General features: G+C 55.0%; 2 long non-coding RNA genes across 8 annotated transcripts in view; one reads left to right on the top strand and one right to left on the bottom strand.

Moving 5' to 3' along the window:
- The window catches only part of LOC308197137, a 494,297-nt gene that overhangs the window by 222,221 nt on the left and 248,590 nt on the right, over positions 1–23,486 (top strand). The window lies entirely within an intron of this gene.
- The window catches only part of LOC308197139, a 391,025-nt gene that overhangs the window by 141,796 nt on the left and 225,743 nt on the right, over positions 1–23,486 (bottom strand). For all 3 annotated transcript variants that reach the window (XR_013952622.1, XR_013952623.1, XR_013952624.1), the window contains exon 4: positions 1,818–7,731. This is a non-coding gene — a long non-coding RNA (uncharacterized lncRNA). The remainder of the gene's footprint in view (positions 1–1,817; positions 7,732–23,486) is intronic.

Genomic DNA, 23,486 nt, shown 5'->3' with positions numbered 1-23,486 from the left:
TTCCCCCAGCACTTCCTAGGCCTAGCAGGAATACCCCGACGATACTCGGACTATCCCGACGCCTACACACTATGAAACACCATTTCCTCCATCGGCTCCCTAATCTCAATAGTAGCCGTAATCATACTAATATTCATCATCTGAGAAGCCTTTCCGGCCAAACGAAAAGTCCTACAACCAGAACTAACTACCACAAACGTTGAATGAATCCACGGCTGCCCTCCCCCATACCATACTTTCGAGGAACCGGCCTTCGTCCAAGTACAAGAAAGGAAGGAATCGAACCCTCACATGCTGGTTTCAAGCCAACTGCATTAACCGCTCATGCTTCTTTCTTATGAGACGTTAGTAAACCAATTACATAGCCTTGTCAAGACTAAATCACAGGTAAAAATCCTGTACATCTCATGTGGCCAACCACTCCCAACTAGGATTCCAAGACGCCTCATCACCCATCATAGAAGAACTCGTTGAATTCCACGACCACGCCCTAATCGTTGCCCTAGCTATCTGCAGCCTAGTTCTCTACCTTTTAGCCCACATACTAACAGAAAAACTCTCGTCCAATGCTGTAGACGCCCAAGAAGTAGAGCTGATCTGGACAATCCTACCTGCTATCGTCCTGGTACTCCTCGCCCTCCCATCCCTACAAATCCTCTACATAATGGACAAAATCGACGAACCAGACCTCACCCTAAAAGCCATCGGCCACCAATGATACTGAAGCTACGAATACACAGACTTCAAAGACCTATCATTCGACTCCTACATAGTGCCCACCCCAGACTTACCCAACGGCCACTTCCGACTGCTAGAAGTTGACCACCGCGTAGTTATCCCAATAGAATCCCCCATCCGCGTGATCATTACTGCAGGAGACGTACTCCACTCCTGAGCAGTCCCAACGCTCGGAGTTAAAACAGACGCAATCCCAGGCCGACTAAACCAAACTTCATTCATTACCACCCGGCCTGGGATTTTTTACGGACAATGCTCAGAAATTTGCGGGGCTAATCACAGCTACATACCCATTGTAGTAGAATCAACCCCACTCCCACATTTCGAGGCCTGATCGTCCCTTCTATCATCATCCTAATCATTAAGAAGCTATGCAACAGCACTAGCCTTTTAAGCTAGCCAAAGAGGGACTTCCCCCTCCTTAATGATATGCCACAGCTTAACCCCGCACCATGATTTTCAATCATAATTATAACCTGATTAACCCTAGCACTCCTCATCCAACCAAAACTACTAGCCTTCACCACAACCAACCCCCCATCAAATAAGACCTCCCTCACTACCAAACCCACACCATGATCCTGACCATGAACCTAAGCTTCTTTGACCAATTTTCCAGCCCCAATCTATTTGGCATCCCCTTAATCCTACTATCCCTACTCTTCCCAGCCCTACTATTCCCGTCCCCAAACAACCGATGAATCAACAACCGCCTTTCTACTATCCAAACATGACTCCTTCACCTAATCACAAAACAACTAATAGTCCCACTCAACAAAAATGGCCACAAATGAGCCATAATATTTACATCCCTAATAATCATACTTCTTACAATCAACCTTCTAGGCCTCCTTCCATATACATTCACCCCAACCACCCAACTATCTATGAACATAGCCCTAGCCTTCCCACTATGGCTCGCCACACTACTAACAGGCCTACGAAACCAACCATCAGCCTCTTTAGCCCACCTATTACCCGAAGGTACCCCTACACCCCTAATCCCCGCACTAATCCTGATCGAAACAACCAGCCTACTAATCCGCCCCCTAGCCCTCGGAGTCCGCCTTACAGCCAACCTTACAGCAGGACACTTACTCATCCAACTCATCTCTACAGCCTCCATTGCATTAATACCCACCCTTCCTGCAGTATCCATCCTAACAATAATCATCCTACTACTCCTAACCATCCTAGAAGTAGCAGTAGCCATAATCCAGGCCTACGTCTTCGTGCTCCTTCTAAGCCTATACTTACAAGAAAACATCTAATGGCACACCAAGCACACTCATACCACATAGTTGACCCAAGCCCTTGACCAATCTTCGGGGCAGCCGCCGCCCTACTCACAACCTCAGGATTAATCATGTGATTCCACTACAACTCATCCATACTACTAACCCTAGGCCTCATCTCAATACTCCTAGTAATACTCCAATGATGACGAGACATTGTACGAGAAAGCACCTTCCAAGGCCATCACACTCCCACAGTCCAAAAAGGCCTACGATACGGCATAATCCTTTTCATCACATCCGAAGCATTCTTCTTCTTAGGGTTCTTCTGAGCGTTCTTCCACTCGAGCCTGGCCCCAACCCCAGAACTAGGAGGCCAATGACCCCCAACAGGAATTAAACCACTCAACCCGATAGAAGTCCCCCTACTAAACACAGCCATCCTACTAGCCTCAGGCGTTACCGTAACGTGAGCCCATCACAGCATCACAGAAGGAAACCGAAAACACGCCATCCACGCCCTAACCCTAACGATCCTCCTGGGATTCTACTTCACAGCCCTACAAGCAATAGAATACCACGAAGCCCCATTCTCAATCGCCGATAGCGTCTACGGATCTACCTTCTTCGTTGCCACTGGATTCCACGGACTCCACGTAATCATCGGATCCTCCTTCCTGACCGTCTGCCTCTTCCGACTGATCAAGTTCCACTTTACATCAGACCACCACTTCGGATTCGAGGCAGCAGCCTGATACTGACACTTCGTAGACGTCATCTGACTATTCCTCTACATAACCATCTACTGATGAGGATCTTGCTCTTCTAGTATATTAATTACAATTGACTTCCAATCTCTAGAATCTGGTATAAACCCAGAGGAGAGCAATGAACGCACTCATGTTCATATTCGCCCTATCATCAATCCTAAGCGCCGCCCTAACCGCATTAAACTTCTGACTCGCCCAAATAAACCCCGACTCAGAGAAACTCTCACCGTACGAATGTGGATTCGACCCACTTGGATCTGCTCGATTACCATTCTCAGTCCGATTCTTCCTCAGTAGCCATCCTGTTCATCCTATTCGACCTAGAAATCGCCCTCCTACTCCCCCTGCCATGAGCCGTCCAACTCCAATCCCCCCTAATGACCCTCACCTGAACTGTAGCGATCCTCCTTCTCCTAACACTCGGACTGGCCTACGAGTGAATTCAAGGGGGCCTAGAATGAGCAGAATAACAGAAAGTTAGTCTAACCAAAAAGATAGCTGGTTTCGACCCAGCAGATTACAGCCAACCCTGTAACTTTCTTATGTCGCCCCTACATTTAAGCTTCTACTCAGCCTTCATTTTCAGCGGACTAGGACTAGCCTTCCACCGAACCCACCTAGTATCCGCCCTACTATGCCTTGAAAGCATAATATTATCGATATTCGTAGGCCTATCAATATGATCCATCGAAAACCAAGTCTCCTCATTCACCATGGTACCAATTCTCATGCTAACCTTCTCAGCGTGTGAGGCGGGCACAGGCCTGGCCATCCTAGTAGCCTCCACCCGCACACATGGCTCCGACCATCTACACAACCTAAACCTCCTGCAATGCTAAAAATCATCCTACCCACAATCATACTTCTTCCAACAGCCCTGCTGTCTCCACCAAAATTTCTATGGACTAACACCACCTTATACAGCCTCCTAATCGCTGCCCTAAGCCTACAGTGATTAATCCCAACCTACTACCCCTACAAATTTTTATCCAACTGAACAGGAATTGACCAAATCTCATCCCCCCTCCTAGTACTATCCTGCTGACTACTCCCACTCATAATCATAGCAAGCCAAAACCACCTGCAACAAGAACCCCTACAACGCAAACGAATCTTTATCTCAACCTTAGTCGCAGTCCAGCCATTCATCCTACTAGCCTTTTCCACCACAGAACTAGCACTATTTTACATCTCATTTGAAGCAACCCTCATTCCCACCCTAATCTTAATCACCCGATGGGGGAACCAACCAGAACGCCTAAGCGCTGGCATCTACCTGCTATTCTACACGCTAGTAAGCTCTCTACCCCTGCTAATCACAATCATACACCTATACGTGAAAATTGGCACCCTGCACCTGCCAACCCTACAACTAACCCACCCAACCCTATCCACCTCATGGACAGGAATACTATCAGGTCTAGCACTGCTCATAGCATTCATAGTAAAAGCCCCACTATACGGCCTACACCTCTGACTGCCAAAAGCCCACGTAGAAGCACCCATCGCAGGCTCAATACTCCTCGCCGCCCTACTACTAAAGCTAGGAGGATACGGAATTATACGAGTCACTCTATTTATGGGCCCGCTGTCCAACCTCCTGCACTACCCCTTCCTAACCCTGGCCCTATGAGGCGCCCTAATGACTAGCTCAATCTGCCTACGACAGACAGACCTAAAATCACTAATCGCTTATTCATCCGTTAGCCACATAGGCCTAGTTATCGCCGCAGGAATAATCCAAACCCACTGATCATTCTCAGGGGCAATGATCCTAATAATTTCCCATGGACTAACTTCCTCCATACTATTCTGCCTAGCCAACACAAACTATGAACGTACGCACAGCCGAATTCTACTACTCACACGAGGCCTACAACCTCTCCTACCACTCATAGCTACCTGATGATTGCTGGCCAATCTAACAAACATAGCCTTACCCCCAACAACAAACCTCATAGCAGAGCTAACCATTATAATCACCTTATTCAACTGATCTGCCTTCACGATCATCCTAACAGGAATCGCAACCCTACTAACCGCCTCCTACACCTTATTCATACTACTAATGACCCAACGAGGCTCAATCCCCTCCCACATCACATCTATGCAAAACTCAACCACGCGAGAACACCTGCTCATAACACTCCACATTATCCCAATATTCCTCCTAATCCTCAAACCCGAACTGATCTCCGGAATCCCCTCATGCAAGTATAGTTTAAACCAAACATTAGACTGTGATTCTAAGAATAGAAGTTCAAACCTTCTTACCTGCCGAGGGGAGGGTTTAACCAACAAGAGCTGCTAACTCTTACATCTGAGCCTAAAACCTCAGCCCCCTTACTTTTAAAGGATAACAGCAATCCACTGGTCTTAGGAACCACCCATCTTGGTGCAAATCCAAGTAAAAGTAGTGAACCCCACACTACTAATCAACTCCCTCACACTACTCACGCTGACAATCCTCCTAACCCCAATCATCCTGCCATTTCTATTTAAAAACTTTAAAAACACCCCACAAGCCACCACCCGCGCTGTTAAAACCGCATTCCTAATTAGCCTAGCCCCTACAACCGCATTCATCTACTCGGGAGTAGAATCTGTCACCTGCCACTGGGAGTGAAAATTCATTATAAACTTTAAAATCCCCCTGAGCCTAAAAATAGACCAATACTCAATAACATTTCTTCCAATCGCCCTATTTGTAACATGATCAATCCTACAATTCGCCATATGATACATGGCCTCAGAGCCATACGTAACAAAATTTTTCACCTACCTACTGACATTCCTAGTCGCCATACTCCTCCTAACAACCGCAAACAACATATTCCTCCTATTCGTAGGCTGGGAAGGAGTACGAATCATGTCCTTCCTTCTCATCGGCTGATGACAAGGCCGAGCAGATGCCAACACCGCCGCCCTACAAGCCGTAATCTACAACCGAATCGGAGACATCGGACTGATCCTGAGCATAGCATGACTAGCTTCAACATTCAACACCTGAGAGATCCAACAAGCCGTACACCCCCACCAAACCCCAATCCTCCCCCTCATAGGATTAATCCTCGCAGCCGCAGGAAAATCCGCCCAATTTGGACTCCACCCATGACTGCCCGCAGCAATAGAAGGCCCCACCCCAGTATCAGCCCTACTGCACTCCAGTACCATAGTAGTAGCCGGAATCTTCCTGCTCATCCGCATGCACCCCCTGCTAGCCACCAACCAGACAGCCCTAACTGCCTGCCTATGCCTAGGTGCTCTATCAACCCTATTCGCTGCCACATGCGCCCTAACCCAAAATGACATCAAAAAAATCATTGCTTTCTCAACATCCAGCCAACTAGGACTAATAATAGTCACTATCGGACTAAACCTCCCACAACTAGCCTTCCTACACATCTCAACCCATGCCTTCTTTAAAGCCATACTATTCCTATGCTCAGGGTCTATCATCCACAACCTAAACGGAGAACAAGATATCCGAAAGATAGGAGGCCTACAGAAAATACTCCCAGTCACTACTTCCTGCCTAACCATCGGAAACCTGGCGCTGATAGGAACCCCATTCCTAGCCGGATTCTACTCAAAAGACCTCATCATCGAAAGCTTAAACACATCATACCTAAATACTTGAGCCCTACTCCTAACCCTTATAGCCACAGCATTCACCGCAACCTACAGCATCCGCATAACCATCCTAGTCCAAGCTGGACAAACCCGAATCCCCCCAATAGTATCAATAAACGAAAACAACCCACTAATCACCGCCCCCCTAACCCGACTCGCCCTAGGCAGCATTACAGCAGGAATAATCATTACCTCTTTCATCACACCAACCAAAACCCCCCCAATAACCATACCCCTTATCACCAAAACCGCTGCCATCCTCATAACAATCCTAGGAATCATCCTAGCCCTAGAACTATCGAACATAACACACACCCTCACTCACCCCAAACCAAACCCCCTCATAAACTTCTCCTCTGCATTAGGGTACTTCAACCCCCTAGTACACCGATTCTTCTCCAAAAACCTACTAGAAAAGGGACAAAACATTGCCCTACACTTGATCGACCTCTCCTGACTCAAAAAAATAGGGCCAGAGGGCCTTGCTGAACTACAAGTAGCCGCAAGCAAAGCCGCAACCTCAATACACACAGGGCTAATTAAGGCCTACCTAGGATCCTTCGCCCTCTCCATCCTGGTAATAATCCTAATAACACACAGACTCACTAATGGCCCCTAACATCCGCAAATCCCATCCCCTACTAAAAATAATCAACAACTCCCTAATCGACCTACCCGCCCCCTCCAACATCTCTGCCTGATGAAACTTCGGCTCCCTTCTAGCCATCTGCTTAGCCACACAAATCCTAACAGGCCTGCTACTAGCCATACACTACACCGCAGACACTTCACTCGCCTTCTCCTCAGTAGCTCACACATGCCGAGACGTCCAGTACGGATGGCTCATCCGCAACCTCCACGCCAACGGTGCTTCGCTCTTCTTTATCTGCATCTACTTACACATCGGACGAGGCCTCTACTACGGCTCCTACCTATACAAAGAAACCTGAAACACAGGAGTAATCCTCCTACTCACCCTAATAGCAACTGCCTTCGTAGGGTATGTCCTACCATGAGGACAAATGTCATTCTGAGGGGCCACCGTAATCACCAACCTATTCTCAGCCATCCCGTACATTGGGCAAACTCTAGTAGAATGAGCCTGAGGAGGATTCTCAGTAGACAATCCAACCTTAACCCGATTCTTCGCCATCCACTTCCTACTGCCCTTCCTAATTGCAGGAATCACCCTAGTCCACCTAACCTTCCTACACGAATCAGGCTCAAATAACCCACTAGGAATCGTATCAGACTGCGACAAAATCCCATTCCACCCATACTTCTCCATTAAAGACAGCTTACGGCTTACCCTAATAATCACCCCTCTAATAGCACTAGCCCTATTTTCACCGAACCTCCTGGTTCTTGGAATCCTAGTTGGGAGTGGTTGGCCACATGAGATGTACAGGATTTTTACCTGTGATTTAGTCTTGACAAGGCTATGTAATTGGTTTACTAACGTCTCATAAGAAAGAAGCATGAGCGGTTAATGCAGTTGGCTTGAAACCCATCCCCAGTGGTGCAAGTGCACTCTCTGAACTCACTGAAGTGCATCCCCAGTGGTGCCAGTGCACTCTCTGCACTCACTGCACTGCATCCCCAGTGGTGCCAGTGCAATCTCTGGACTCACTGCAGTGCATCCCCAGTGGTGCCAGTGCACTCTCTGGACTCACTGCAGTGCATCCCCAGTGGTGCCAGTGCACTCTCTGGACTCACTGCAGTGCATCCCCAGTGGTGCCAGTGCACTCTCTGGACTCACTGCACTGCATCCCCAGTGGTGCCAGTGCGCTCTCTGGAGTCACAGCACTGCATCCCCAGTGGTGCCAGTGCAATCTCTGGACTCACTGCACTGCATCCCCAGTGGTGCCAGTGCACTCTCTGCACTCACTGCACTGCATCCACAGTGGTGCCAGTGCGTTCTCTGGAGTCACAGTACTACATCCCCAGTGGTGCCAGTGCACTCACTGGACTGACTGCACTGCATCCCCAGTGGTGCCAGTGCGCTCTCCGGAGTCACAGCACTGCATCCCCAGTGGTGCCAGTGCACTCACTGGACACACTGTACTGCATCACAGGTGGTGCCAGTGCACTCTCTGCACTCACTGCACAGCATCCCCAGTGGTGCCAGTGCATTCACTGGACTCACTGGACTGCATCGCCAGTGGTGCCAGTGCACTCTCTGGACTCACTGCACTGCATCACCAGTGGTGCCAGTGCACTCTCTGGACTCACTGCACTGCATCCCCAGTGGTTCCAGTGCAATCTCTGGACTCCTTGAAGTGCATCCCCAGTGGTGCCAGTGCACTCTCTGGACTCACTAAACTGCATCACCAGTGGTGCCAGTGCACTCTCTGGACTCACTGCACTGCATCCCCAGTGGTGCCAGTGCAATCTCTGGACTCACTGTAGTGCATCCCCAGTGGTGCCAGTGCACTCTCTGGACTCACTGCAGTGCATCCCCAGTGGTGCCAGTGCACTCTCTGGACTCACTGCAGTGCATCCCCAGTGGTGCCAGTGCACTCTCTGGACTCACTGCAGTGCATCCCCAGTGGTGCCAGTGCCCTCTCTGGACTCACTGCACTGCATTCCCAGTGGTGCCAGTGAAGTCTCTGGACTCACTGCACTGCATCCCCAGTGGTGCCAGTGCACTCTCTGGACTCACTGCACTGCATCCCCACTGCTGCCAGTGCACTCTCTGGACTCACTGCACTGCATCCCCAGTGGTGCCAGTGCACTCTCTGGACTCACTGCATTGCATCCCCAGTGGTGCCAGTGCACTCTCTCGAGTCACTGCACTACATCCCCAGTAGTGCCAGTGCACTCACTGGACTCACTGTACTGCATCATCGGTGGTGCCAGTGCACTCTCTGGACTCACTTAACTGCATCCCCAGTGGTGCCAGTGCACTCTCTGGACTCACTGCACTGCAGGCCCAGTGGTACCAGTGCACTCACTGGACTCACTGTACTGCATCACCAGTGGTGCCAGTGCACTCTCTGGACTCACTGCACTGCATCCCCAGTGGTTCCAGTGCATTCACTGGACTCACTGTACTGCATCTCCAGTGGTGCCAGTGCACTCTCTGGACTCACTGCACTGCATCCTCAGTGGTGCCAGTGAGCTCTCTGGACTCAGTGCTCTGCATCCCCAGTGGTGCCAGTGTACTCACAGGATTCACTGCACTGCATCCCCAGTGGTGCTAGTGCACTCTCTGGACTCACTGCAGTGCATCCCCAGTGGTGCCAGTGCACTCTCTGGACTCACTGAAGTGCATTCTCAGTGGTGCCAGTGCACTCTCTGGGCTCACTGAAGTGCATCCCCAGTGGTGCCAGTACACTCACTGGACTCACTGCACTGCATCCCCAGTGGTGCCAGTGCACTCTCTGGACTCACTGCACTGCATCCCCAGTGGTGCCAGTGCACTCTCTGGACTCACTGTAGTGCATCCCCAGTGGTGCCAGTGCACTCTCTGGACTCACTGCAGTGTATCCCCAGTGGTGCCAGTGCACTCTCTGCACTCACTTCACTGCATCCCCAGTGGTGCCAGTGCACTCTCTGGACTCACTGCACTGCATCCCCAGTGGTGCCAGTGCACTCTCTGGACTCACTGCACTGCATCTCCAGTTTTGCCAGTGAAGTCTTTGGACTCACTGCACTGCATCCCCAGTGGTGCCAGTGCACTCTCTGGAGTCACTGAAGTGCATGCCCAGTGGTGCCACTGCACTCTCTGGACTCACTGTACTGCATCCCCACTGGTGCCAGTGCACTATGTGGACTCACTGTACTGCATCCCCAGTGGTGACAGTGCACTCTCTGGACTAACTGCAGTGCATCCCCAGTGGTGCCAGTGCACTCTCTGGACTCACTGCAGTGCATCCCCAGTGGTGCCAGTGCACTCTCTGGTCTCACTGCACTGCATCCCCAGTGGTGCCAGTGCAGTCTCTGGACTCACTGCACTGCATCCCCAGTGGTGCCAGTGCACTCTCTGGACTCACTGCAGTGCATCCCCAGTGGTGCCAGTGCACTCTCTGGACTCACTGTACTGCACCCCCAGTGGTGCCAGTGCACTCACTGGACTGACTGCACTGCATCCCCAGTGGTGCCAGTGCGCTCTCTGGAGTCACAGCACTGCATCCCCAGTGGTGCCAGTGCACTCACTGGACTCACTGCACTGCATCACAGGTGGTGCCAGTGCACTCTCTGGACTCACTGCAGTGAATCCCCGGTGGTGCCAGTGTACTCTCTGCAGTCACTGCACTGCATCCCCAGTGGTGCCAGTGCACTCACTGGACTCACTGGACTGCATCCCCAGTGGTGCCAGTGAACTCTCTGGACTCACTGCACTGCATCCCCAGTGGTGCCAGTGTACTCTCTGGACTCACTGCAGTGCATCCCCAGTGGTGCCAGAGCACTCTCTGGACTCACTGCACTGCATCCCCAGTGGTGCCAGTGCACTCTCTGGACTCACTGCACTGCATCCCCAGTGGTGTCAGTGCACTCTCTGGACTCACTGAAGTGCATCCCCAGTTGTGCCAGTGCACTCTCTGGACTCAATGCACTGCATCCCCAGTGGTGCCAGTGCACTCTCTGGACTCAGTGCACTGCATCCCCAGTGGTGCCAGTGCAATCTCTGGACTCACAGTAGTGCATCCCCAGTGGTGCCAGTGTACTCTCTGGACTCACTGCAGTGCATCCCCAGTGGTGCCAGTGCACTCTCTGGACTCACTGCACTGCAGCACCGGTGGTGCCAGTGCAATCTCTGGACTCACTGCACTGCATCTCCAGTTTTGCCAGTGAAGTCTCTGGACTCACTGCACTGCATCCCCAGTGGTGCCAGTGCACTCTCTGGACTCACTGCACTGCATCACCAGTTTTGCCAGTGAAGTCTTTGGACTCACTGCACTGCATCCCCAGTGGTGCCAGTGCACTCTCTGGAGTCACTGAAGTGCATCCCCAGTGGTGCCAGTGCACTCTCTGGACTCACTGCACTGCATGCCCAGTGGTGCCACTGCACTCTCTGGACTCACTGTACTGCATCCCCACTGGTACCAGTGCACTCTGTGGACTCACTGCACTGCATCCCCAGTGGTGACAGTGCACTCTCTGGACTCACTGCAGTGCATCCCCTGTGGTGCCAGTGCACTCTCTGGACTCACTGCAGTGCATCCCCAGTGGTGCCAGTGCACTCTCTGGACTCACTGCACTGCATCCCCAGTGGCGCCAGTGCACTCTCTGGACTCACTGCAGTGCATCCACAGTGGTGCCAGTGCACTCACTGGACTCACTGCAGTGCATTCCCTCTGGTGCCAGTGCACTCTCTGGACTCATTGCACTGCATCCCCAGTGGTGCCAGTGCATTCTCTGGACTCACTGCAGTGCATCACCAGTGGTGCCAGTGCACTCTCTGGACTCACTGAGGTGCATCCCCAGTGGTGCCAGTGCAATCTCTGGACTCACTGCAGTGCATCCCCAGTGGTGCCAGTGCACTCTCTGGACTCACTGCACTGCATCCCCAGTGGTGCCAGTGCACTCTCTGGACTCACTGCACTGCATCCCCAGTGTTCACAGTGCACTCTCTGCACTCACTACACTGCATCCCCAGTGGTGCCAGTGCACTCTCTGGACTCACTGCACTGCATCCCCAGTGGTGCCAGTGCACTCTCTGGACTCACTGCACTGCATCCCCAGTGGTGTCAGTGCACTCTCTGGACTCACTGCACTGCATCCCCAGTGGTGCCAGTGCACTCTCTGGACTCACTGCACTGCATCCCCAGTGGAGCCCGTGCACTCTCTGGACTCTCTGAAGTGCATCCCCAGTGGTGCCAGTGCACTCTCTGGACTCACTGCAGTGCATCCCCAGTGGTGCCAGTGCACTCTCTGGACTCACTGAAGTGCATTCTGAGTGGTGCCAGTGCACTCTCTGGACTCACTGTACTGCACCCCCAGTGGTGCCAGTGCACTCACTGGACTGACTGCACTGCATCCCCAGTGGTGCCAGTGCGCTCTCTGGAGTCACAGCACTGCATCCCCAGTGGTGCCAGTGCACTCACTGGACTCACTGCACTGCATCACAGGTGGTGCCAGTGCACTCTCTGGACTCACTGCAGTGAATCCCCGGTGGTGCCAGTGTACTCTCTGCAGTCACTGCACTGCATCCCCAGTGGTGCCAGTGCACTCACTGGACTCACTGGACTGCATCCCCAGTGGTGCCAGTGAACTCTCTGGACTCACTGCACTGCATCCCCAGTGGTGCCAGTGTACTCTCTGGACTCACTGCAGTGCATCCCCAGTGGTGCCAGAGCACTCTCTGGACTCACTGCACTGCATCCCCAGTTGTGCCAGTGCACTCTCTGGACTCACTGCACTGCATCCCCAGTGGTGTCAGTGCACTCTCTGGACTCACTGAAGTGCATCCCCAGTTGTGCCAGTGCACTCTCTGGACTCAATGCACTGCATCCCCAGTGGTGCCAGTGCACTCTCTGGACTCAGTGCACTGCATCCCCAGTGGTGCCAGTGCAATCTCTGGACTCACAGTAGTGCATCCCCAGTGGTGCCAGTGTACTCTCTGGACTCACTGCAGTGCATCCCCAGTGGTGCCAGTGCACTCTCTGGACTCACTGCACTGCAGCACCGGTGGTGCCAGTGCAATCTCTGGACTCACTGCACTGCATCTCCAGTTTTGCCAGTGAAGTCTCTGGACTCACTGCACTGCATCCCCAGTGGTGCCAGTGCACTCTCTGGACTCACTGCACTGCATCTCCAGTTTTGCCAGTGCACTCTCTGGACTCACTGTAGTGCATCCCCAGTGGTGCCAGTGCACTCTCTTGACTCACTGCACTGCATCCCCAGTGGTGCCAGTGTACTCACTGGACTCACTGCACTGCATTCCCCAGTGGTGCTAGTGCACTCTCTGGACTCACTGCAGTGCATCCCCAGTGGTGCCAGTGCACTCTCTGGACTCACTGAAGTGCATTCTCAGTGGTTCCAGTGCACTCTGTGGACTCACTGCAGTGCATCCCCAGTGGTGCCAGTGCGCTCTCTGGACTCACTGCAGTGCATCCCCAGTGGTGCCAGTGCACTCTCTGGACTCACTGCACTGCATCCCCAGTGCTGCCAGTGCACTCTCTGGACTCACTGCACTGCATCCCCAGTGGTGCCAGTGCACTCTCTGGACTCACTGCAGTGCATCCCCAGTGGTGCCAGTGCACTCTCTGGACTCACTGCACTGCATCCCCAGTGGTGCCCGTGCACTCTCTGGACTCACTGCACTGCATCGCCAGTGGTGCCACTGCACTCTCTGGACTCACTGCAGTGCATCCCCAGTGGTGCCAGTGCACTCTCTGGACTCACTGCAGTGCATCCCCACTGCTGCCAGTGCACTCTCTGGACTCACAGCAGTGCATCCCCAGTGGTGCCAGTGCACTCTCTGGACTCACTGCACTGCATCCCCAGTGGTGCCAATGCACTCTCTGGACTCACTGCAGTGCATCCCCAGTGGTGCCAGTGCACTCTCTGGACTCACTGCACTGCAGCCCCGGTGGTGCCAGTGCAATCTCTGGACTCACTGCACTGCATCTCCAGTTTTGCCAGTGAAGTCTCTGGACTCACTGCACTGCATCCCCAGTGGTGCCAGTGCACTCTCTGGACTCACTGCACTGCATCTCCAGTTTTGCCAGTGAAGTCTTTGGACTCACTGCACTGCATCCCCAGTGGTGCCAGTGCACTCTCTGGAGTCACTGAAGTGCATCCCCAGTGGTGCCAGTGCACTCTCTGGACTCACTGCACTGCATGCCCAGTGGTGCCACTGCACTCTCTGGACTCACTGTACTGCATCCCCACTGGTACCAGTGCACTCTGTGGACTCACTGCACTGCATCCCCAGTGGTGACAGTGCGCTCTCTGGACTCACTGCAGTGCATCCCCAGTGGTGCCAGTGCACTCTCTGGACTCACTGCACTGCATCCCCAGTGGTGCCAGTGCACTCTCTGGACTCACTGCAGTGCATCCACAGTGGTGCCAGTGCACTCACTGGACTCACTGCAGTGCATTCCCTCTGGTGCCAGTGCACTCTCTGGACTCACTGCACTGCATCCCCACTGGTGCCAGTGCACTCTCTGGACTCATTGCACTGCATCCCCAGTGGTGCCAGTGCATTCTCTGGACTCACTGCAGTGCATCACCAGTGGTGCCAGTGCACTCTCTGGACTCACTGAGGTTCATCCCCAGTGGTGCCAGTGCAATCTCTGGACTCACTGCAGTGCATCCCCAGTGGTGCCAGTGCACACTCTGGACTCACTGCAGTGCATCCCCAGTGGTGCCAGTGCACTCTCTGGACTCACTGCACTGCATCCCCAGTGTTCACAGTGCACTCTCTGCACTCACTACACTGCATCCCCAGTGGTGCCAGTGCACTCTCTGGACTCACTGCACTGCATCCCCAGTGGTGCCAGTGCACACTCTGGACTCACTGCACTGCATCCCCAGTGGTGCCAGTGCACTCTCTGGACTCACTGCACTGCATCCCCAGTGGAGCCCGTGCACTCTCTGGACTCTCTGAAGTGCATCCCCAGTGGTGCCAGTGCACTCTCTGGACTCACTGCAGTGCATCCCCGTTGGTGCCAGTGCACTCTCTGGACTCACTGCAGTGCATCCCCAGTGGTGCCAGTGCACTCTCTGGACTCACTGAAGTGCATTCTCAGTGGTGCCAGTGCACTCTCTGGACTCACTGCACTGCATCCCCAGTGGTGCCAGTACACTCACAGGACTGACTGCACTGCATCCCCAGTGGAGCCACTGCGCTCTCTGGACTCACTGCACTGCATCCCCAGTGGTGCCAGTGCACTCTCTGGACTCACTGCACTGCATCCCCAGTGGTGCCACTGCACTCTCTGGACTCACTGTAGTGCATCCCCAGTGGTGCCAGTGCACTCTCTGGACTCACTGTACTGCATCCCCAGTGTTGCCAGTGCACTCTCTGGAGTAACTGCAGTGCATCCCCAGTGGTGCCAAAGCACTCTCTGGACTCCCGGCACCGCATCCCCAGTGGTGCCAGTGCACTCTCTGGGCTCACTGCAGTGCATCCCCAGTGGTGCCAGTGCACTCTCTTGACTCACTGCACTGCATCCCCAGTGGTGCCAGTGTACTCACTGGACTCACTGCACTGCATTCCCCAGTGGTGCTAGTGCACTCTCTGGACTCACTGCAGTGCATCCCCAGTGGTGCCAGTGCACTCTCTGGGCTCACTGCAGTGCATCCCCAGTGGTGCCAGTGCACTCTCTTGACTCACTGCACTGCATCCCCAGTGGTGCCAGTGTACTCACTGGACTCACTGCACTGCATTCCCCAGTGGTGCTAGTGCACTCTCTGGACTCACTGCAGTGCATACCCAGTGGTGCCAGTGCACTCTCTGGACTCACTGAAGTGCATCCCCAGTGGTGCCAGTGCACTCTCTGGACTCACTGCACTGCATCCCCAGTGCTGCCAGTGCACTCTCTGGACTCACTGCACTGCATCCCCAGTGGTGCCAGTGCACTCTCTGGACTCACTGCACTGCATCCCCAGTGGTGCCAGTGCACTCTCTGGACTCACTGCACTGCATCCCCAGTGGTGCCAGTGCACTCTCTGGACTCACTGCACTGCATCGCCAGTGGTGCCACTGCACTCTCTGGACTCACTGCAGTGCATGCCCAGTGGTGCCAGTGCACTCTCTGGACTCACTGCAGTGCATCCCCACTGCTGCCAGTGCACTCTCTAGACTCACAGCAGTGCATCCCCAGTGGTGCCAGTGCACTGTCTGGACTCACTGCACTGCATCCCCAGTGGTGCCAATGCACTCTCTGGACTCACTGCACTGCATCCCCAGTGGTGCCAGTGCACTCTCTGGACTCACTGCACTGCATCCCCAGTGGTGCCAGTGCACTCTCTGGACTCACTGCACTGCATCCCCAGTGGTGCCAGTGCACTCCCTCGAGTCACTGCACTACATCCCCAGTGGTGCCAGTGCGCTCACTGGACTCACTGTACTGCATCATCAGTGGTGCCAGTGCACTCTCTGGAGTGACTGCAGTGCATCCCCAGTGGTGCCAGTGCACTCTCTGGACTCACTGCACTGCATCCCCAGTGGTGCCAATGCAATCTCTGGACTCACTGCACTGCATCCCCAGTGGTGCCAGTGCACTCTCTGGACTCACTGCACTGCATCCCAAGTGGTACCAGTGCACTCTCTGGACTCACTGCACTGCATCCCCAGTGGTGCCAGTGCACTCTCTCGAGTCACTGCACTACATCCCCAGTGTTGACAGTGCACTCACTGGACTCACTGTACTGCATTCCCAGTGGTGCTAGTGCACTCTCTGGACTCACTGCAGTGCATCCCCAGTGGTGCCAGTGCACTCTCTGGACTCACTGCACTGCATCCCCAGTGGTGCCAGTGCACTCTCTGGACTCACTGAAGTGCATTCTCAGTGGTGCCAGTGCACTCTCTGGACTCACTGCAGTGCATCCCCAGTGGTGCCAGTACACGCACTGGACTCACTGCACTGCATCCCCAGTGGTGCCAGTGCACTCTCTGGACTCACTGCACTGCATCCCCAGTGGTGCCAGTGCACTCTCTGGACTCACTGCACTGCATCCCCAGTGCTGCCTGTGCACTCTCTGGACTCACTGCACTGCATCCCCAGTGGTGTCACTGCACTCTCTGGACTCACTGCACTGCATCCCCAGTTGTGCCAGTGCACTCTCTGCACTCACTGCACTGCATACCCAGTGGTGCCAGTGCACTCACTGGACTCACTGCAGTGCATTCCCTCTGGTGCCAGTGCACTCACTGGACTCACTGCAGTGCATTCCCTCTGGTGCCAGTGCACTCTCTGGACTCACTGCACTGCATCCCCAGTGGTGCCAGAGCACTCTCTGGACTCACTGCACTGCATCCCCAGTGGTGCCAGTGCACTCTCTGGACTCACTGCACTGCAGCCCCAGTGGTGCCAGTGCACTCTCTGGACTCACTGCACTGCATCCCCAGTATTGCCAGTGCACTCTCTGGACTCAACGCACCGCATCCCCAGTGCTGCCAGTGCACTCTCTGGACTCACTGCACTGCATCCCCAGTGGTGCCACTGCACTCTCTGGACTCACTGCACTGCATGTCCAGTGGTGCCAGTGCACTCTCTGCACTCACTGCACTGCATCCCCAGTAGTGCCAGTGCACTCACTGGACTCACTGAAAAGCATTCCCTCTGGTGCCAGTGCACTCTCTGGACTCACTGCACTGCATCCCCAGTGGTGCCAGTGCACTCTCTGGACTCACTGAAGTGCATTCTCAGTGGTGCCAGTGCACTCTCTGGACTCACTGCAGTGCATCCCCAGTGGTGCCAGTGCGCTCTCTGGACTCACTGCAGTGCATCCCCAGTGGTGCCAGTGCACTCTCTGGACTCACTGCACTGCATCCCCAGTGGTGCCAGTGCGCTCTCTGGACTCACTGCAGTGCATCCCCAGTGGTGCCAGTGCACTCTCTGGACTCACTGCACTGCATCCCCAGTGCTGCCAGTGCACTCTCTGGACTCACTGCACTGCATCCCCAGTGGTGCCAGTGCACTCTGTGGACTCACTGCAGTGCATCCCCAGTGGTGCCAGTGCACTCTCTGGACTCACTGCACTGCATCCTCAGTGGTGCCAGTGCACTCTCTGGACTCACTGCACTGCATCCCCAGTGGTACCAGTGCACTCTGTGGACTCACTGCAGTGCATCCCCAGTGGTGCCAGTGCACTCTCTGGACTCACTGCACTGCATCCCCAGTGGTGCCAATGCACTCTCTGGACTCACTGCAGTGCATCCCCAGTGGTGCCAGTGCACTCCCTGGACTCACTGCACTGCATCCCAAGTGGTGCCAGTGCACTCTCTGGACTCACTGCACTGCATCCCCAGTGGTGCCAGTGCACTCTCTCGAGTCACTGCACTACATCCCCAGTGGTGCCAGTGCACTCACTGGACTCACTGTACTGCATCCCCAGTGGTGCCAGTGCAGTCTCTGGAGTAACTGCAGTGCATCCCCAGTGGTGCCAGTGCACTCTCTGGACTCACTGCACTGCATCCCCAGTGGTGCCAGTGCACTCACTGGACTCACTATACTGCATCCCCAGTGGTGCCAGTGCACTCTCTGGACTCACTGCACTGCATCCCCAGTGTTGCCAGTGCATTCACTGGACTCACTGTACTGCATCTCCAGTGGTGCCAGTGCACTCTCTGGGCTCACTGCAGTGCATCCCCAGTGGTGCCAGTGCACTCTCTGGACTCACTGCCGTGCATCCCCACTGGTGCCAGTGCACTCGCTGGATTCACTGCACTACATTCCCAGTGGTGCTAGTGCACTCTCTGGATTCACTGCAGTGCATCCCCAGTGGTGCCAGTGCACTCTTTGGACTCACTGAAGTGCATTCTCAGTGGTGCCAGTGCACTCTCTGGACTCACTGCACTGCATCCCCAGTGGTGCCAGTGCGCTCTCTGGACTCACTGAAGTGCATTCTCAGTGGTGCCCGTGCACTCTCTGGACTCACTGCAGTGCATCCCCAGTGGTGCCAGTACACTCTCTGGACTCACTGCACTGCATCCCCAGTGGTGCCAGTGCACTCTCTGGACTCACTGCACTGCATCCCCAGTGGTGCCAGTGCACTCTCTGGACTCACCGCACCGCATCCCCAGTGGTGCCAGTGCACTCTCTGGACTCACTGCAGTGCATCACCAGTGGTGCCAGTGCACTCTCTGGACTCACTGCACTGCATCCCCAGTGGTGCCAGTGCACACTCTGGACTCACTGCACTGCATCCCCAGTGGTGCCAGTGCACTCTCTGGACTCACTTCAATGCATCCCCAGTGGTGCCAGTGCACTCTCTGGACTCACTGCACTGCATCCCCAGTGGAGCCCGTGCACTCTCTGGACTCTCTGAAGTGCATCCCCAGTGGTGCCAGTGCACTCTCTGGACTCACGGCAGTGCATCCCCGTTGGTGCCAGTGCACTCTCTGGACTCATTGCAGTGCATCCCCAGTGGTGCCAGTGCACTCTCTGGACTCACTGAAGTGCATTCTCAGTGGTGCCAGTGCACTCTCTGGACTCACTGCACTGCATCCCCAGTGGTGCCAGTACACTCACAGGACTGACTGCACTGCATCCCCAGTGGAGCCACTGCGCTCTCTGGACTCACTGCACTGCATCCCCAGTGGTGCCAGTGCACTCTCTGGACTCACTGCACTGTATCCCCAGTGGTGCCACTGCACTCTCTGGACTCACTGTAGTGCATCCCCAGTGGTGCCAGTGCACTCTCTGGACTCACTGTACTGCATCCCCAGTGTTGCCAGTGCACTCTCTGGAGTAACTGCAGTGCATCCCCAGTGGTGCCAAAGCACTCTCTGGACTCCCGGCACCGCATCCCCAGTGGTGCCAGTGCACTCTCTGGGCTCACTGCAGTGCATCCCCAGTGGTGCCAGTGCACTCTCTTGACTCACTGCACTGCATCCCCAGTGGTGCCAGTGTACTCACTGGACTCACTGCACTGCATTCCCCAGTGGTGCTAGTGCACTCTCTGGACTCACTGCAGTGCATCCCCAGTGGTGCCAGTGCACTCTCTGGGCTCACTGCAGTGCATCCCCAGTGGTGCCAGTGCACTCTCTTGACTCACTGCACTGCATCCCCAGTGGTGCCAGTGTACTCACTGGACTCACTGCACTGCATTCCCCAGTGGTGCTAGTGCACTCTCTGGACTCACTGCAGTGCATCCCCAGTGGTGCCAGTGCACTCTCTGGACTCACTGAAGTGCATTCTCAGTGGTTCCAGTGCACTCTCTGGACTCACTGCACTGCATCCCCAGTGCTGCCAGTGCACTCTCTGGACTCACTGCAGTGCATCCCCACTGCTGCAAGTGCACTCTCTAGACTCACAGCAGTGCATCCCCAGTGGTGCCAGTGCACTCTCTGGACTCACTGCACTGCATCCCCAGTGGTGCCAATGCACTCTCTGGACTCACTGCACTGCATCCCCAGTGGTGCCAGTGCACTCTCTGGACTCACTGCACTGCATCCCCAGTGGTGCCAGTGCACTCCCTCGAGTCACTGCACTACATCCCCAGTGGTGCCAGTGCGCTCACTGGACTCACTGTACTGCATCATCAGTGGTGCCAGTGCACTCTCTGGAGTGACTGCAGTGCATCCCCAGTGGTGCCAGTGCACTCTCTGGACTCACTGCACTGCATCCCCAGTGGTGCCAATGCACTCTCTGGACTCACTGCACTGCATCCCCAGTGGTGCCAGTGCACTCTCTGGACTCACTGCACTGCATCCCAAGTGGTACCAGTGCACTCTCTGGACTCACTGCACTGCATCCCCAGTGGTGCCAGTGCACTCTCTCGAGTCACTGCACTACATCCCCAGTGGTGACAGTGCACTCACTGGACTCACTGTACTGCATTCCCAGTGGTGCTAGTGCACTCTCTGGACTCACTGCAGTGCATCCCCAGTGGTGCCAGTGCACTCTTTGGACTCACTGAAGTGCATTCTCAGTGGTGCCAGTGCACTCTCTGGACTCACTGCACTGCATCCCCAGTGGTGCCAGTGCACTCTCTGGACTCACTGAAGTGCATTCTCAGTGGTGCCAGTGCACTCTCTGGACTCACTGCAGTGCATCCCCAGTGGTGCCAGTACACGCACTGGACTCACTGCACTGCATCCCCAGTGGTGCCAGTGCACTCTCTGGACTCACTGCACTGCATCCCCAGTGGTGCCAGTGCACTCTCTGGACTCACTGCACTGCATCCCCAGTGCTGCCTGTGCACTCTCTGGACTCACTGCACTGCATCCCCAGTGGTGTCACTGCACTCTCTGGACTCACTGCACTGCATCCCCAGTTGTGCCAGTGCACTCTCTGCACTCACTGCACTGCATACCCAGTGGTGCCAGTGCACTCACTGGACTCACTGCAGTGCATTCCCTCTGGTGCCAGTGCACTCACTGGACTCACTGCAGTGCATTCCCTCTGGTGCCAGTGCACTCTCTGGACTCACTGCACTGCATCCCCAGTGGTGCCAGAGCACTCTCTGGACTCACTGCACTGCATCCCCAGTGGTGCCAGTGCACTCTCTGGACTCACTGCACTGCAGCCCCAGTGGTGCCAGTGCACTCTCTGGACTCACTGCACTGCATCCCCAGTATTGCCAGTGCACTCTCTGAACTCACTGCACTGCATCCCCAGTGCTGCCAGTGCACTCTCTGGACTCACTGCACTGCATCCCCAGTGGTGCCACTGCACTCTCTGGACTCACTGCACTGCATGTCCAGTGGTGCCAGTGCACTCTCTGGACTCACTGCACTGCATCCCCAGTAGTGCCAGTGCACTCACTGGACTCACTGAAAAGCATTCCCTCTGGTGCCAGTGCACTCTCTGGACTCACTGCACTGCATCCCCAGTGGTGCCAGTGCACTCTCTGGACTCACTGAAGTGCATTCTCAGTGGTGCCAGTGCACTCTCTGGACTCACTGCAGTGCATCCCCAGTGGTGCCAGTGCGCTCTCTGGACTCACTGCAGTGCATCCCCAGTGGTGCCAGTGCACTCTCTGGACTCACTGCACTGCATCCCCAGTGGTGCCAGTGCGCTCTCTGGACTCACTGCAGTGCATCCCCAGTGGTGCCAGTGCACTCTCTGGACTCACTGCACTGCATCCCCAGTGCTGCCAGTGCACTCTCTGGATTCACTGCACTGCATCCCCAGTGGTGCCAGTGCACTCTGTGGACTCACTGCACTGCATCCCCAGTGGTGCCAGTGCACTCTCTGGACTCACTGCACTGCATCCTCAGTGGTGCCAGTGCACTCTCTGGACTCACTGCACTGCATCCCCAGTGGTACCAGTGCACTCTGTGGACTCACTGCAGTGCATCCCCAGTGGTGCCAGTGCACTCTCTGGACTCACTGCACTGCATCCCCAGTGGTGCCAATGCACGCTCTGGACTCACTGCAGTGCATCCCCAGTGGTGCCAGTGCACTCCCTGGACTCACTGCACTGCATCCCCAGTGGTGCCAGTGCACTCTCTGGACTCACTGCACTGCATCCCCAGTGGTGCCAGTGCACTCTCTCGAGTCACTGCACTACATCCCCAGTGGTGCCAGTGCACTCACTGGACTCACTGTACTGCAACCCCAGTGGTGCCAGTGCAGTCTCTGGAGTAACTGCAGTGCATCCCCAGTGGTGCCAGTGCACTCTCTGGACTCACTGCACTGCATCCCCAGTGGTGCCAGTGCACTCACTGGACTCACTATACTGCATCACCAGTGGTACCAGTGCACTCTCTGGACTCACTGCACTGCATCCCCAGTGTTGCCAGTGCATTCACTGGACTCACTGTACTGCATCTCCAGTGGTGCCAGTGCACTCTCTGGGCTCACTGCAGTGCATCCCCAGTGGTGCCAGTGCACTCTCTGGACTCACTGCAGTGCATCCCCACTGGTGCCAGTGCACTCGCTGGATTCACTGCACTACATTCCCAGTGGTGCTAGTGCACTCTCTGGATTCACTGCAGTGCATCCCCAGTGGTGCCAGTGCACTCTTTGGACTCACTGAAGTGCATTCTCAGTGGTGCCAGTGCACTCTCTGGACTCACTGCACTGCATCCCCAGTGGTGCCAGTGCGCTCTCTGGACTCACTGAAGTGCATTCTCAGTGGTGCCCGTGCACTCTCTGGACTCACTGCAGTGCATCCCCAGTGGTGCCAGTACACTCTCTGGACTCACTGCACTGCATCCCCAGTGGTGCTAGTGCACTCTCTGGACTCACTGCACTGCATCCCCAGTGGTGCCAGTGCACTCTCTGGACTCACCGCACCGCATCCCCAGTGGTGCCAGTGCACTCTCTGGACTCACTGCAGTGCATCACCAGTGGTGCCAGTGCACTCTCTGGACTCACTGCACTGCATCCCCAGTGGTGCCAGTGCACTCTCTGGACTCACTGCACTGCATCCCCAGTGGTGCCAGAGCACTCTCTCGAGTCACTGCACTGCATCCCCAGTGCTGCCTGTGCACTCTCTGGACTCACTGCACTGCATCCCCAGTGGTGCCACTGCACTCTCTGGA

The sequence above is a fragment of the Anser brachyrhynchus genome (genome assembly GCF_964034855.1).
Source record: "Anser brachyrhynchus genome assembly, chromosome: 6".
Classification (NCBI taxonomy): domain Eukaryota; kingdom Metazoa; phylum Chordata; class Aves; order Anseriformes; family Anatidae; genus Anser; species Anser brachyrhynchus.
This window is presented reverse-complemented; position numbering and strand designations above follow the sequence as displayed.